Below are 15,562 nucleotides of genomic sequence, written 5' to 3' on the forward strand. Positions count from 1 at the left end.
GCATGGAAGACGAGGACGCATCGATGGGGCTACCGGCGTGCAGTCCGTTGGCCTCCTTTGTGCTGGCTACCCTTGGTGATGAGGCCAACGACGTCTACTTCATCAAGCTGGAGTCCTGGAGGCGCGGAGCTCGTAAGGATTCCGCCGTGTGCCGCGGAGGTTGCCGCCGTCGTGCCGCAGTGGATCGCTGCGCGGAGTTTGCCAAGATGACACCAATGTCAACTTCATCAAGCCGGCGCCATGGAGGACAAAGGCGTGGATGCTTGGGAGGATGCCGCCGCCAAGCCATGGTGGATGGCGCCACGGAGTTCGCCAAGATGACGCCAATCTCAACATCATCAACCTGGTGCCGCAAGGATCGTGCCGGGGAGCTCGCAAGAAGGAGAGGACGGAGGCGTGGCGCCCGTTGGGGATGCCGCCGACGTCTACTTCGTCAAGCTGGAGCCCGGAGGCGTGGAGCTCGCAGGGATTGCGCCGTGTGCCGCGGAGGAAGGCGAGATGGAGCTCGCTAGGACGACGCATGTCTTCTTCTTCATCAAGCCGGTGCCATGGAGGACAAAGGCGTGGAGGCTCGCAACGATGGCGTCGCCGTGCCGCGGTGGATAGCGGCACGGGGCTCACCAAGACGACACCAACGCCAATATCATCAAGCTGGTGCCATGGAGGACAGAGGCGTGGAGCTAGCAAGGATGCCGCTGCCGTGCCGCGGTGGATGGCACCCCAGAGTTTGCCAAGATGACGCCAATGCCAACAACATCAACCCGGTACCGCGAAGGATCGTGGTGTGGAGCTCGCAAGGAGGACACCACCAATGTCTACCTCGTCAAGATGGAGCCCGTGACCCAGAGCCATGAAGATGACACACGCCCTCGGTGCTGCCCGCAACATGGAGCCCGCGATGAATAGAAGATGGTGCTACGCAATGACGTGGATTCACCAACCCTTACCACTACATGGTGCTATTTTCGACACGAAGCCCATGAAGACGAGGCGTGATGGCGAGGAGGCGACGTGACTTCACCAACACTAACTCCCGATGGCCCTGTGAGGCGGTGCCCTTGTCTTGAAGGACTGTCGTAAACACAGCGTCCAGCCGAGACAAGGCATTAACCACACCGGCATTGCCGATACGAGCGAGCGTTGGTTTTACATCAACGCTGGTCTCCACAAAATATTACTCCCGTGAGGCAACCCCTTGCATACCCGACGAAGCCACTGCATCGTCAGGAAGTCCGAGCTGAGCAGGACCCATGCAACTTCAACACCAACTACATCGACGCTGTCAAGACCGACGAGGCGCGACGGCGAGGGCAAACATGGCTAGCACAAAGCCATGTTTTGAGCGGCATGTGTACCGACGAGGACACGAGCTTTGCCGCCGCCCACAACTCACACCATCATCATCATGCATGGAGAATGCGAAGCGAAGACGACGAAGACGACCACACAGCTTAATCGGAGGTATCTCGCGGAGCAACCCACGGGAGTAATTAACCGGGAGCTTTTCGAGGCCCCGGGAACCAGGAGACCGCACATCGCCATAGTCAGGCAGGCCGCGCTACTAGGCCACGGAGCGCGACCATTTTTTATGGGACCTTGTAATTTTTTTCATCCAAAGAGATAAATGAAATACTTGTTTCCCGTATCACTTTTCTTTGTGTACTATGGTACACTGGCACGCCCGCATTTTTCTTTTCCCCGGCGCATGAGAGAAATCCATACTCCTCTTCTCTTCTTCTCGGAGTGCTTATAAGATTTTTCTCGTGTCAAACAAATTGGCACGCCCGGTGGGACCTAGTTTTCCTCCCATCTTCGCTTCATTGTGGTCGTCTGAATCGTCTTCGCTCGTCTCCCAACCTGCACAACATGCTGCATGACAAGGCGAAAGCGAGGATTTCCGCTCATCAAGATCCCTTTCATGCAGGTGGACTGTCCCGTGACAGCAACTCGGAACCGGTGATGATCCAATTTGGATCAATGCCGCCCATGGTCGTCATAGAGCTTGGCGAGAAGGTCTACATCCATCAAGCCCAGGATCCTGCGCAGTTTCAAACTATGCAGTCGAAGAAGGCACTAAGGCGGGAGGCTGCCAGGATGAAGAAGAAGCGTCGCGAGCTAATGCTTGAGGCGCGCGCCCTGTTGAAGGAATCGACGAGGGCGGATATGAAAGGTGATGTGGAGGCAGCTTAACGCCTCCGCACCAGAGCTGCCAACAGGCGGTCTAGTGCGGTGTCCCTCCACACCCCTACCACGACTACGCATTCAGAGCCGCTGAAACCAACTCCGCGGCGCACTGAGGTAGAGCTTCTCGAGGGTTTGGAGGCCATGTCCCATAATTTGCGTAGGCTCATGGCCAACGCTTGTTTGTCGAATAGCCCTCATCCCCTACGCAACTACAGGAGGAAGTACTGCAAGGTACAGTTACTCCACCAACAGATAGCCTCCCACATCGCTCAGAGCACGGTGCCGGAGGAGGATTGGTCCCTCGGCGCCATGGACCTAGCTGATAAGGTGTTCACTTACCGAAGCACCTTAACCCCTCCGTATGACTTGTTCCCTGATGATTGGGCATACGAGCCATGCAAGGTCAAGGAATTGGTGAGACACACCATCATGAAGGAGTTCTAGAAGCGGCGCTCACGCAAAGAGCCCGTTCTACCAGGCCCTACTGTCTCCCTCAACATTGGCGACACTCGAAGGGGTGCATGGGCACCGTGTCTCCACAACTCGGCGGTCGACGGAAGGTCTCTCCCGAACAACAACAGGTTTTCCACCCTTCGGCATGAAGCACCCGCTCCACGGGACGACGACCTACGGCGAGAATTTCGCCAACTCCAAGAGCAGATGAACAATATCCAGAGAAGGCTCCAAGATCCAACGGCACCAAGTGCATCGTCGGCTCAAGCTGCAGGAAGGATGAGGCGTCAAGCCCCAAGCCATCGTCCTCAATATGAGCGCCAGACTTTGGTGCCTCGGCGATAACCTTCACCAACTCGACACTTCCCACAAGGGAGATATCCCAACATGCCTCCATGTTGGAACCGATGGTCAAGACATCAAGACGATGAGAGGGACCCCCGGCCCACTCAACAGTGGCAACCACGGGAACCTTTGCGACAGGCACTTCCACCACGACCTTCGTCACCTCCCAGGCGGGGACATCAAGACGATGAGAGGGACCCTCGGCCCACTCAACAGTGGCCACCACAGGAACCTTTGCGATGGACACTTCTACCACGACCTTCATCACCTCCTAGGCGGGGAGATCGGCCACAGCTGCAAGCGATGACGGACAGGACTTCATCCTCCATGAGGCGCCCTGCACCAGCACTCCTACGCACGCCACATGTACAAAGGGATGGTATCTTTCCAACGGAGAACCAGCGCAAGCGTGAGAGGCGTCAGCGAAACCGTCATGTTCTTTATAAAGAACTTGAGGACTTAGTCCTTCGACACACTCAGGTATGTTTACGACCCGATGGTGGGGTTGTTCAAGAAAATGACAGTATCAAGTTTCGCATCTCCCCCGACTTGGAGCGGCATGAGCGTTATAGCTACCTGCTCAGCCGGTTGGCGCCGAAACGATGCAAGACATCCACGAGAAGCACTGAGCAAGGGAGCAAGGTGGTTCCTTCTTCATCCCTTCCCCAGAAGAATGATGAACGTGTGAAGGCGACTGCACCAACACCCCCACTAGAGAATCAGAAGATGCCAGCGCCGACGGCCACACCGATGGAAGGCGTTGAAGAAGCCAAGCTTACGTTCTCCTCCAACAACAAAGTAGCTTCCGATGGTACAGCCAACGCTGCCCTCCCACAAGAAGCAACACTTCCCATGGAGTTTCCTCTTGTTCCCTCTGAAAGGATGGACCAAGATGGAGAAGCCCAGGCTCAGCAGGAGGCTGAAAAAGCGAAGGAATCCACTGAGAAGAACCTTGCCTTGTGCGGTACTCTTGGAGTGCAGCCAAGTGAAGGGTCAAGTAATGGATGGCGACCTCCTGCCATCACCGAGGAGTTCGACTATCCTTCTGAAGAAGAGATTGCGCCGAACCCAAAGGCAGACTTCCAGAGGACCTTCCTACCACGCCTTGGCCTTGTTCGTGCATGGCTCAGTTGTGCAGAGGGGGATGCCAAGACGAGCTCATCGACGTCGCAAGAAGTTGCAAGATCCAGGGCCACGTGTCTTCCTGTGACAACAGGGAAAGGCTCATTAGGTGCAGGGAGCACTTCACAAAATGAAGATATATACAAGCGTCACTACACTGACATTACATCAAGGCTTCCGCAAGACCTTGAAGGACGACGAGAAGTTGCAGACCGGCCAGGGGCCAACACAAGATTAAAATCCATCGCCCGTCAAGGCATGACGGATGGGTTTCCTAGAGATGGAGAACGCCAAGATAACCTTGATGATGATGAAGGCTTCTCCGATTAATCTTCCTCGTCATCGTTGGAGAGTCGCCCGCACTCCCCTCGTTACCATAAACTAGCTTCATCGGTTTTGTCAGATTACGAGGGAGGCGATGAAGACCTCCGCACCGCGCCCGTTCGCATGGTGAATCATGGTGATAGCCTTGTGGATAAGGATCCTGCTGCCAAGCCACCCGTTGATGGCACCCAGGGCCCAAGTGCTGTAAACAAAGTAGCACCACAAGAAGTGTCTCTAGAAGAAGAAGTCAAAAGCCAGCGCCAGACGATTGACCAGTTGGCGTCAAAGCTTGACCAGTTCATTGAGCTCATGATGAACAACCAAGGCGTTCCTCCACAAGGCGTGCTGCAGCGAGTGGTGGATCCGCAAGAGGAGGAACTCAAGGTGGGACCTCCTGCTAGGGTGCCCTTAAATGATGTGCCTCAACATGACCCCAACACACAAGCTCGGCCTTGGGTTAGCCCTGCTGGTTCTACCAACGCAGTACCACGCGCGGTTATGCTGAAGGACTACCACGACATGGTCGGGGATATGGTGGACAAGAAGTTGAAGCAAATGGCGATAGATCAAGCCCCTCGTACCTCCAAGAGTGAGCTGGAGAAGCCTTACGAGGCGTGGCATGACATGATGGCGTATCCCGCAGGGTGGCACCCACCAAAGTTCCGTCAATTTGATGGAACCAGTGATGCAAGGGAGCACTTGGCGTACTTCAAGGCGGCATGCGGCGACACAGCAAACAACCCATCACTTCTCCTTCGCCAATTTTCAGGGTCATTAACCGGGCCCGCCTTCCATTGGTACAGCCGTTTACCGGTTGGGTCCATTGGGAGTTGGGTGGCCATGAAAGAGGTTTTCAAGAAGCACTTCGTTGCCATGAAGAAGGACTTCTCGATTGTCGAGCTGGCACAAGTCCGACAACGACGAGATGAGTCCATTGATGACTACATCATCCGCTTCCGCAATAGTTATGTGCGTCTCGCCAGGGAGATGCACCTCGAGGATGCCATTGAGATGTGCATCCATGGGATGCAGCAACATTGGTCACTTGAAGTCTCTCGGCATGAGCCTAGAACTTTTAGTGCGCTCAGCACACCAGTAGCGGCCACGAAACTTGAGTTTGAGAAATCACCATAGATAATGGAGCTCTATAAGAATGCCAGTGCATTTGATCCCGCCAAGCGCTTCGCCTCAACGTCCAAGCAAATCAACAACGGTAGCAGGGCGAAGGCACCAGCTGAAACGAACACCACCAAGGTCTTCTCGTCTGCACCGCAAGGCCATGTGCCCATCTTGGGTGCAAGAGGCGAACAAGCTGGAGGGAGGCAACGCCCGTCGATGCAGGAGCTCCTCAAGAAGCAGTACGTCTTCCGTCGGGAGCTCATCAAGGACATGTTCGACCATTTGATGGAACATCGAGCCTTGAGCTTACCAGAGCCTCGGAGGCCTGATCAGGTGAGGATGACAGATAATCCTTTATTTTGCCCATATCACAGGTATGTGGGACATGTCATTGAAGATTGTGTCGTGTTCAAAGAATGGCTCCAAAGAGCCATTAATGAGAGGAGGATCAACCTCGACCCAGAAGCTATCAACCCAGATTACCATGCAGTAAACATGGTGAGCATGAAGTTACCATCTCCGCCAAGTGAAGACACGAAGCTCGAAGAAACATGGGTGCCACTGGCCCAAGTTGAAGACCAGCTATCCAACCTTGTCCTCTCCAAGACGCTGGTATCTCCCTTTCGGCCACAGGTGACCCCAACCATTCCCGGGGAGGAGCCTTGGAGGATGGTGCACCGAAGACCGTACACAAGGAGGTTTCCACCCCGACATCCTCGCTCGGCTTTGCCAGAACGAGCTCCCCCAAGAATTCTAAGGCAGTTCGATCCAAGTCAACGCCGACCTCCATCAATATTTGTCCCTATGTCAGAGGGAGACGAGCCTTTTCCTCGACGGGGGCATGTGCTACCAACCTTGGCGCAGTTCTTGCCACCCAGCTGGGGGCAAGCACCAGCAAAGGAGGGGGAGAAAGTTCAAGAAGGAGCCAGCTCATCCCAATCACCAAGCATAAAGAGTTGCAACATCATCCATGACTACAGCGACACCCCTTCCGAAGATGTGTTTACTCCTAAAGAGCAAGTTATCCTCCACACCGAAGAGGCGACAAAGGAAGTGCCATTGGAAGAGGTGAACATGAACCTGCGTGGGGGCAAAGTCCTACCTGAACCACTAAAGATCAAGCCAACCGCCCCAAAGGAGGTGCCTGTGCAGGAGGAGGAATCTGAACACCAAGGGCAAGAGAAGATGAAGGCACGTGACGTCGACTACGACATCATCGCCCACCTCAAGCGGATCCCTGCACTTTTGAGTGTGCACGATGCGCTCATGATGGTGCCTGACCTTCGCGAAGCCATTATCAAGGCGCTCCAAGCTCCGGAACTCTACAAGGTGTCCATGGCGAAACACCGTCTTTGCTCCAGCCCCTTGTTCATGAACGAGATCACGTTCGACGAGGATGATAAGCTCATATATGATGGTGACCACAACCGGCCATTGTATGTGGAAGGTAATATTAGTGTTGCACATCTTCGCAGGATCCTCATAGACCAAGGGTCTACCGTGAACATTCTCCCTCTTCGGAGTTTGACGCGGGTAGGTTTTACGGTGGAAGACTTGGAGGCTACTGACGTGATGATCTGCGGCTTCGACAACCAAGGGAAGCCTACGCTAGGTGCCTTTACATTGAAGATCCAGATGTCAACTTTTAGCTTCAAGGTGCGATTCTTCGTCATCGAGGCGAATACCTCCTACTCTGCCCTTCTAGGAAGATCGTGGATCCACAAGTACCGTGTCGTTCCATCCACCCTCCATCAATGCTTGAAGTTCCTCGACGCCAGCGGTACACAAAAGCGCATCATCGACAACATATCTCCTTATACTATGCAGGAGTCTCGCCATGCAAATGCGAAGTACTATTTCCCCATTGTAGACAGCGACCAGCAGTTGGGGCGCACAACACCTCCGGTGGATCTTTTGACCAAACCAGGTTTAGGGCCAGTAGCCGAGATGAAGCTCCCCATCATGCTGATCTCACCCGCCGATGCAAAGGGTTCCTCCCCTCGGACCTACAGGGGCCAAGTCCATAGGAGGCCATCTTCATCTGTGCGGTACGACTATAGCCCCTCTTCCCAATTGCAGGTAGGGAGCTCTACTTCGACATCATGTGGAATAGGATCTTCTATGCCTGGTCCAGTGGCCCCATTACTGTTGAAGGCAAGGTTCCCGACGTCAACACCAATCACGCTGAGGTCGGCCACGACAATTTCTCAAGAGGCTACCACTTCTTCATCAACTTTGGCACGCCAAGAGCCCATTTGTTTAACACTTGGAAGCTCTGCAGGTGCCCAGGAAGGCTCCAGGACGCTAACAGGCGACAATGATGCGCCACCACCCATCACGCTACAGGCACGCAACCCCCGGAGGGAAGAGCCTGCGCACGTACCAATTGCCGATAGAAGAAGAATAAAAGAAGTGGAGGAAGTCGCAAGGGGAGCTCAAGGCGTACAACCCCCGTCGCTCTATATCTCAGTGACTTCCCCATTGGAGGTTTGGGCAATCCCCAGTTTGTCCGGATCTAGAGTCCAGACCATTTCCTACAAAGTCCTGCAGGTAAAACAATGTGATTTTGTATTTGAATTTCCCCAAACTTGTAGTGACCCAGAGGAGGTACTACCGACAATGAAGGCGGAGCCCAAGATGGTTCGTTTGTTGGAGAAGGTCGGAATCACTCTTGGGCAGAACAACAGGATGCCTTCACCACCCGCCATATGCGAGGAATGGTGGAGACAAGCGGAAGACCTCATCAAGCAAAAAGGAAAAGCTCAACCAAAGGTTGGGCTTGGCTACAACAACCTCGACGCCCCGGCAGTGAGGGGAAGCTCAGCTCCATGCAAGCACCATGATAACCAGAAGATAGAAGGCGACCGATGCTAGAAGGAGACTTCTACAACAATGACATGCCTTTTGGGTTGAAGAATGCAGGTGCAATATATCAGCATGCCATGACATGCGTCCTTGGCGATCCGACACACGATGTGATGGAATGTTGTACCTACGACGTCCCTGTTGATGAAGAGGAGGAGCTCAGTGTCGGAACACGAGTCAACTGCCACGCCATGTCCGTCTCATCAAGCGATGAGTCCGACACTTTGTCCGCCGTTCCTCATCAACAACACTCTACCAACGGTGAGCCAAGTGACGCCGAGGAACTTAGCTCCATATCGGCACCACATGAGTTAGAAGATGGAGGACAACCCACCATCGATGATCTCGTCCAAGTCAACCTTGGAACGAAGGATGACCCACGCCCCACTTTCATTAGCGCCACGCTGATGGAAGAGGAGCGGGAGGACTATCAAAGCTTCTTGATGGAGTACCGAGACTGCTTCGCCTGGAGTTACAAGGAGATGCCAGGTTTGGACCCTTGTGTCGCTACGCACAAGTTGGCGATTGACCCACGGTTCCGTCCGATCAAGCAGCAACCATGACGGTTACATCCAGAACTTGAAGATGATGTCAAGCTAATCGCCGCAGGTTTCATCAAGGAGACAAAGTATCCACGGTGGGTCACCAATATTGTCCCGGTGGAGAAGAAGAATGGGCAGATACGAATCCGCCAGGACTTCCGCGACCTAAATCGGGCTTTCCCTAAGGATGACTTTCCTCTACCAATCCCAGAGATCATCATCGACTCCACCACAGGCCATGGCGCACTTTCCTTCATGGACGGTTCGTCGGGCTACAACCAGATCAAGATGGATCCCGATGACGCCATTGACACCGCTTTCAGGACCCCCAAGGGAAATTTCTACTACACCGTCATGCCGTTTGGACTGAAGAATGTTGGCGCAACGTACCAGCGTGCCATGACATGCATTCTTGGTGATTTGATACATCATTCGGTGGAATGCTATGTTGATGACATGGTAGTCAAAACCAAGGATCGCAAGCATCATCAGGAGGATCTTCGAGTTGTCTTCGAGCGGTCACGTCAACATCAACTCAAGATGAACCCGATGAAGTGTGCCTTTGCTGTTCAGTCAGGCCTCTTCCTCGACTTTGTTGTTCGTCACCGAGGCATAGAGATCGAGCCTAAGAAGATCAAGGCCATCCTCGACATGCCACCGCCTCAAGATCTCAAAGAGTTGAGGTCATTGCAAGGGAAGCTAGCATACATCAGGCGTTTCATCTCCAACCTCTCCGGACGCATCCAGCCCTTCTGGAGCCTCATGAAGAAAGGAGCTCCGTTCGTGTGGGATGAAGGATGCCAACGCGGATTTGATGAAATCAAAAGGTACCTCCTTAATCCACCTGTCTTGGCAGCTCCCGTGAAGGGGCGCCCACTCATTCTATACATTGCAGCGCAGCCTACTTCGATAGGCGCTTTGTTCGCCCAAAACAATGATGAAGGGAAGGAGGTGGCGTGTTATTACTTGAGCCGCACCATGGTGGGGCTGAGCGAAACTACTCTTCTATAGAGAAGTTGTGCTTGGCCCTAATCTTTGCTTTGAAGAAGCTCAGGCATTACACGTTGAAGCATGAAGTCCAGCTCGTCGCAAGGGCGGACCCCGTGAGGTACGTTTTAAGTCAGCCCGCGCTCATGGGGTGACTTGGAAAATGGGCACTTATCATGATGGAGTTTGACATCACCTTTGTGCCTCAAAAAGCAATCAAGGGTCAAGCCTTGGCGGAGTTTCTCACAGCGCACCCAATTCCAGATGACTCACCTCTAGTCACGGACCTCCCTGACGAGGAGGTTTTCAATGTCAACCTCGACGCATCATGGGAGCTTTACTTTGACGGTGCCTCCCGCATGGACGCTGACCCCGATGGTACCCAAAGGCGAAGAGCTGGTGCAGGTTTGGTGTTCAAGACGCCACAAGGAGGGGTGATGTATCACTCATTTTCCCTCCTCAAAGAAGAATGCTCCAACAACGAAGCAGAGTACGAGGTGCTCATCTTCGGCCTCCTCTTGGCGCTCTCCATGGAGGTTTGTTCCTTGCGGGCTTATGGAGACTCTCAACTCATCATTCGTCAAGTCAGCGACATCTATGAGGTTCGCAAGCCTGAACTAGTGCCGTACTATTCCGCGGCCCGGAATCTAATGGAAAAATTTCAACATGTTGAAGTGCTCCATGTCCCGCGAAGTAGGAATGCACCTGCTGATGCCTTGGCGAAACTAGCAGCGGCGTTGGTGCTCCCAGATAATAAAACAATGCAGGTGAACGTGGAAGAAAGGTGGCTACTCCCGGCTGTTTTGGAGCTCATCCCGGCGGAGTACGAAGTCAATACCGTCATGACAAATGCCGTAGAGGAGGGCGAGTGGTTGCGACCATTCCTCGAGTACTTCAAGCATGGGAGCCTCCCCGACGATCCTGTCATGAGGCGCCAACTACAACGACGACTTCCTTTCTACCTTTTTGAAGTAGGTGTCCTATATAGGCGTTCGCATGGGCAGGAGGTCCTACTTCGATGCGTCAACCGAAGAGAAGCCGACAAGATCCTACAGGAGATGCATCATGGAGTCTGCGGCGGGCACCAAGGAGGGGCCAAGATGTATCATAGTATACGTCTAGCAGGATACTACTAGCCCGGCATTATGTCAGACTGCCTTCGGGTGGCTAGATCGTGCCACAACTGTCAAGTTCATGGTGATTTCAAGCATAGGCCGCCAGTCCCTCTTCACCCTACCATTTCCTCTTGGCCATTCGATGCCTGGGGAATCGATGTCATCAGCCCTATCGACCCTCCATCTTCCAGGGGGCACCGCTTCATCCTCGCCGCGACGGACTACTTCTCGAAGTGGGCGGAAGCTGTTCCGTTACGGGAGGTGAAGAGTGACAACGTCATCAACTTAGAGCGGAACATCATATATCGCTTTGGGATACCTCACCGGATCACCTCCTACAACGGCAAGGCCTTCAAGTCCAACAAGATGTACAGGTTCATGGAGAAGTACAAGATCAAGTGGAACTACTCCGCCGGCTACTACCCTCAAGCTAACGGTGCGATCGAGGCTTTCAACAAGACACTCGGCAAGATACTCAAGAAGACAGTGACAAGGAATCAGAGAGACTGGCATGATCGTCTCTTCAAGTCCTTATGGGCGTACCGTGTCACAGTCCGTACCCCAACGCAGGCGACTCCGTTTTCTCTCATTTACGGGAGTGAGGTGGTCCTACCACTGGAGGTTTAGCTACCCTCTTTGAGGATGGCTATCCAAGATGAGATCGCACAAGACGAACATGTACAACTGCGGTTTCAGGAGCTCGACGCCCTTGAAGAGGGGCGACTTAATGCCCTACAAAACCTAGAGCTTTACCGCCAGAATATGGTGAGAGCTTAAGACAAGCTCGTCAAGCAACGCGTCTTCCAAAAAGGCGAGTTGGTTCTCGTGCTCAGGCGGCCAATCGTCATGACGCACAAGACGAAGGGCAAGTTCGAGCCAAAGTGGGAAGGGCCATACGTCATTGAGCAAGTCTACGACGGGGGAGCATACCAGCTTGTCGATTCTCAGGGAGTCCGGCCAATGCCCCCAATCAATGGAAGGTTCCTCAAAAAATATTTTTCTTAAAATTTTGCCTCTTTTGGTTTTTCATTGGGAAAACTTTTTCTGTGGGCTTTCGGATCCATGATGCATTCTCCTTAGCATTTCGTGGATATATCTAGTTTTCCCCAATTTTTACGGACTAAGTCCAACAAAGAAAATGGCTTCCCCCTATTGCACTACGCTGTTGATTGAAGTTTCGGCTATCCTAGGACTTGTTGGAGGGTGGCACAATGTGTCGATTTGCAGGTGAAGCGGCTCCTACACCCACAATGCACGACACGTACTAGGTGTATGCTTCCGGAGGCAGCGAAGATGATTACTTGGGCACTTCTGAGTATTGAGACCCTACGCTCTTCATGTTTCCTGGCATGCCTCGTGTTCACAGAGGCTCGCACTCTAGGCAAGACTATAGGAAAAGATCATGGAGGGCTGCCTGACCCAACACAAGTTGGTTTGGTGCGTAGTCACATGGCAACCCTGGTGTGCGCCACTAGAAGCCCCAGATAATGTGCTAGCGGGGTTTTTCCTAGTCCACAGAGGTGAACAGTTTCTTTCCAATTTCCCAAGGTGGGTCCCGAAGAATCCTGGAAGAAGAGTCCCCAAAAAGTACGAGCCGAATGTCAAAACAAGTCCATGAAGTCCACGGCCAATCAATCATCCGCGTGAGCAATCAAGATGAAATTCTAAAAATCCAAGAAGCAAATTCAAGAAATAAAATCCCAACAATCCAAGAAGCAATCAAGCGGTCCCAAGCAGTAAGGAACCCACTGGAAGGAAGGCGGGAGGAAGCTGTTCACCACCCCTCAATATGCATGAAGAAAAATTGCCAAGCCGTTGACCCAAAACCATTTACCCTGAACTTATCACACCCAAGTCTCTAGGTTCATGAGGCATGTGCAGGGGGCATGTTGAGCTGTGGCAGCCCTCAATATGATGATGGGCTAGAGTATGAATTTTTGTTGCCTCTCGGAAGCATCCCGAAACACGGCGTCTTCATACACGTACACCAAAGCTATTTAAGTTGTTGAGTTGCAATCATCAAGGTCTTTCGACGGTTCCCAATGACAAGTCCTTCGGTAGCCTTCTCAGATATCACGCCTATAGCTGGTGTATAACGGGAAAGCCAACATTTTAAAACCCACAGATCTTTTCCCCCTCTCTTTATCGCATGTTTTCCTTTGGTGTTCCTAGTTGTGCTCCTCCAACATCTTTTGCAGCCATGGAGAGACACTCCCTATCGTCGTCGACGACATTCCGGCGACAAACCACTACATCGACCTACATCATGGGTGATTAGGGGCAGCAATACCCATGCATACATAACAACGCTGACAACACGTCGGCAACCAATGGTCTACACCGACGCACGCGATGGGCGCCATAAGGCAACACCTGCGCTCATGGCCCCGTCTCCAACAACAATGAAGCATGGGGGCAACGTCAAGCCCTCAATCATTCGTAAGGCTGATGGCGTTCCGGCATACCACCAGAATTGTCACACCGTGAGTGGTGTGGCGATTCACTCAATGAAGGGGAGGTATCGACGGTCTACCGATGCCTCGCCTACATCAACACGTGGAAATCATGGGAGCAGTGCCACGTGCCAGTGCGGCCAGCGTGAATCTGTGAAACCCTCCAATCAAGTCGGCTGGCACTGTAGCAGCTAGACGGTCGCGACGATATTGGTAAATTCTGGTTTTTGTTTTTAGGACAATGCATGATGTTTCGTCATTGGAATGAAGACAAAATAGGGTTGTTTCGTTGTCTGGCATCATGCCTGCTATATGATCCAGCGAACTCCCTAGAGAACACAAGTGTGGATGGTCATACCTACACTAAGATACATTGTTACTAATCAACCATCTTCAGAATGGCGCCCACGATCGTCCAACTCCAAACCGGGTCTTTAGGCTGCATGTGAATAATGCGCCAAGAAAAGTAAAAAAAATTCGTCGAGTCGAGCTCGATTTGCCTCGCACTCAAGCTCCACTCGACGAGGGGGCATTTGTTTGATGAGTTTTTGTCCACTATTGCATAAAATAATATATATATTTTTAATGAGATTTTTATGCAGGCTATAAATACAAAGGCAAAATTCATTTAGCATTGCACAATCATGAATGGCAAGCTGCCCACATTCTTTCACATGCACGTTCATGAAATGTTGGTGCAAGAAATTCGTGTGCATGCGTACGTCCTGGCCACATGCACATTGGCTAGATGTAGTAGTCTAGCTTTGTACGTGTATGTATTCGGGTGTCTCGACCGGCCGGCAAGCTCGCGTGCGTACATATTCGAATACCCGTTTTGTATTTATACATCGTATGTGTATGTATTTGAGTATCTACGGCCGGTCGGCAAGGGCACAAATACATATCCGAATACCCGGTGCAAGTTACATGCACGGGAGCAGCCTGTGTGTGCTCGTATAACTGGCAAGCTTAAACATTAGGAAAACCAAGGACTCAACCGACCTCGTTGATTTTTGTTGAAAGGCATGCTGGAAGAAACAAGATATGCATCCGTTTGTTTCCTTTTCTTTGCGCAGACTTGGACATCAAGAAGAAGAATAGAAGGAAGAAATCAGCGGCGGGCTGCGTACAACGTCCAGCCCTTCCGTCCTATAAATATAGGAGCTACCACGTCCTGGCCGGCACGCAGAGACACCCAGCCACCACGGCCGCCGCCATCACGTGCACAACAAATCCACGCAGCAACACATCCACAAATCCATCGACCACATCCAGCCACCACGGTCACATAACTCGCGCAGCAAGAAGAAGTAGAAGGAGAGAAGAGAGATCGGCCTCGACATCTCGTCACAAGAACGCCAACGATCATCCGTACAAGAAGCCGGCGCCTCGACAGCAACATGAACACCAAGTCAATCTTTCCGAATGATAAAGTTATCATCTAATCACTCCTTCATCCTTTATTATTGCATGCATGCACAACACGTGATGGCGCGGTGGAGCTCGCGATCATGCAGCACTTCATTGGCGTTATCATCATCTTCCTCAAGCTAACCAAGACGACGAGACTACTCCCGGACTTCACCAAGGCGTGGAAGACGAGGACGCGTCGATGGGGCTGCCGGCGCGCAGTCCGTTGGCCTCCTTTGTGGTGGCTACCCTTGGTGATGAGGCCGACGACGTCTACTTCGTCAAGCTGGAGTCCTGGAGGCGCGGAGCTCGTAAGGATTCCGCCGTGTGCCGCGGAGGTTGCCGCCGCCGTGCCGCAGTGGATCGCGGCGCGGAGTTCGCCAAGATGACACCAATGTCAACTTCATCAAGCCGGCGCCATGGAGGACGAAGGCGTGGAGGCTCGGAAGGATGCCGCCGCCGTGCCGTGGTGGATGGCGCCACGGAGTTCGCCAAGATGACGCCAATCTCAACATCATCAACCTGGTGCCGCAAGGATCGTGCCGGGGAGCTCGCAAGAAGGAGAGGAGGGAGGCGTGGCGCCCGTTGGGGATGCCGCCGACGTCTACTTCGTCAAGCTGAAGCCCGGAGGCGTGGAGCTCGC

This window comes from Triticum dicoccoides, chromosome 6A (genome assembly GCF_002162155.2).
Source record: "Triticum dicoccoides isolate Atlit2015 ecotype Zavitan chromosome 6A, WEW_v2.0, whole genome shotgun sequence".
In the NCBI taxonomy this organism is placed as follows: Eukaryota; Viridiplantae; Streptophyta; class Magnoliopsida; order Poales; family Poaceae; genus Triticum; species Triticum dicoccoides.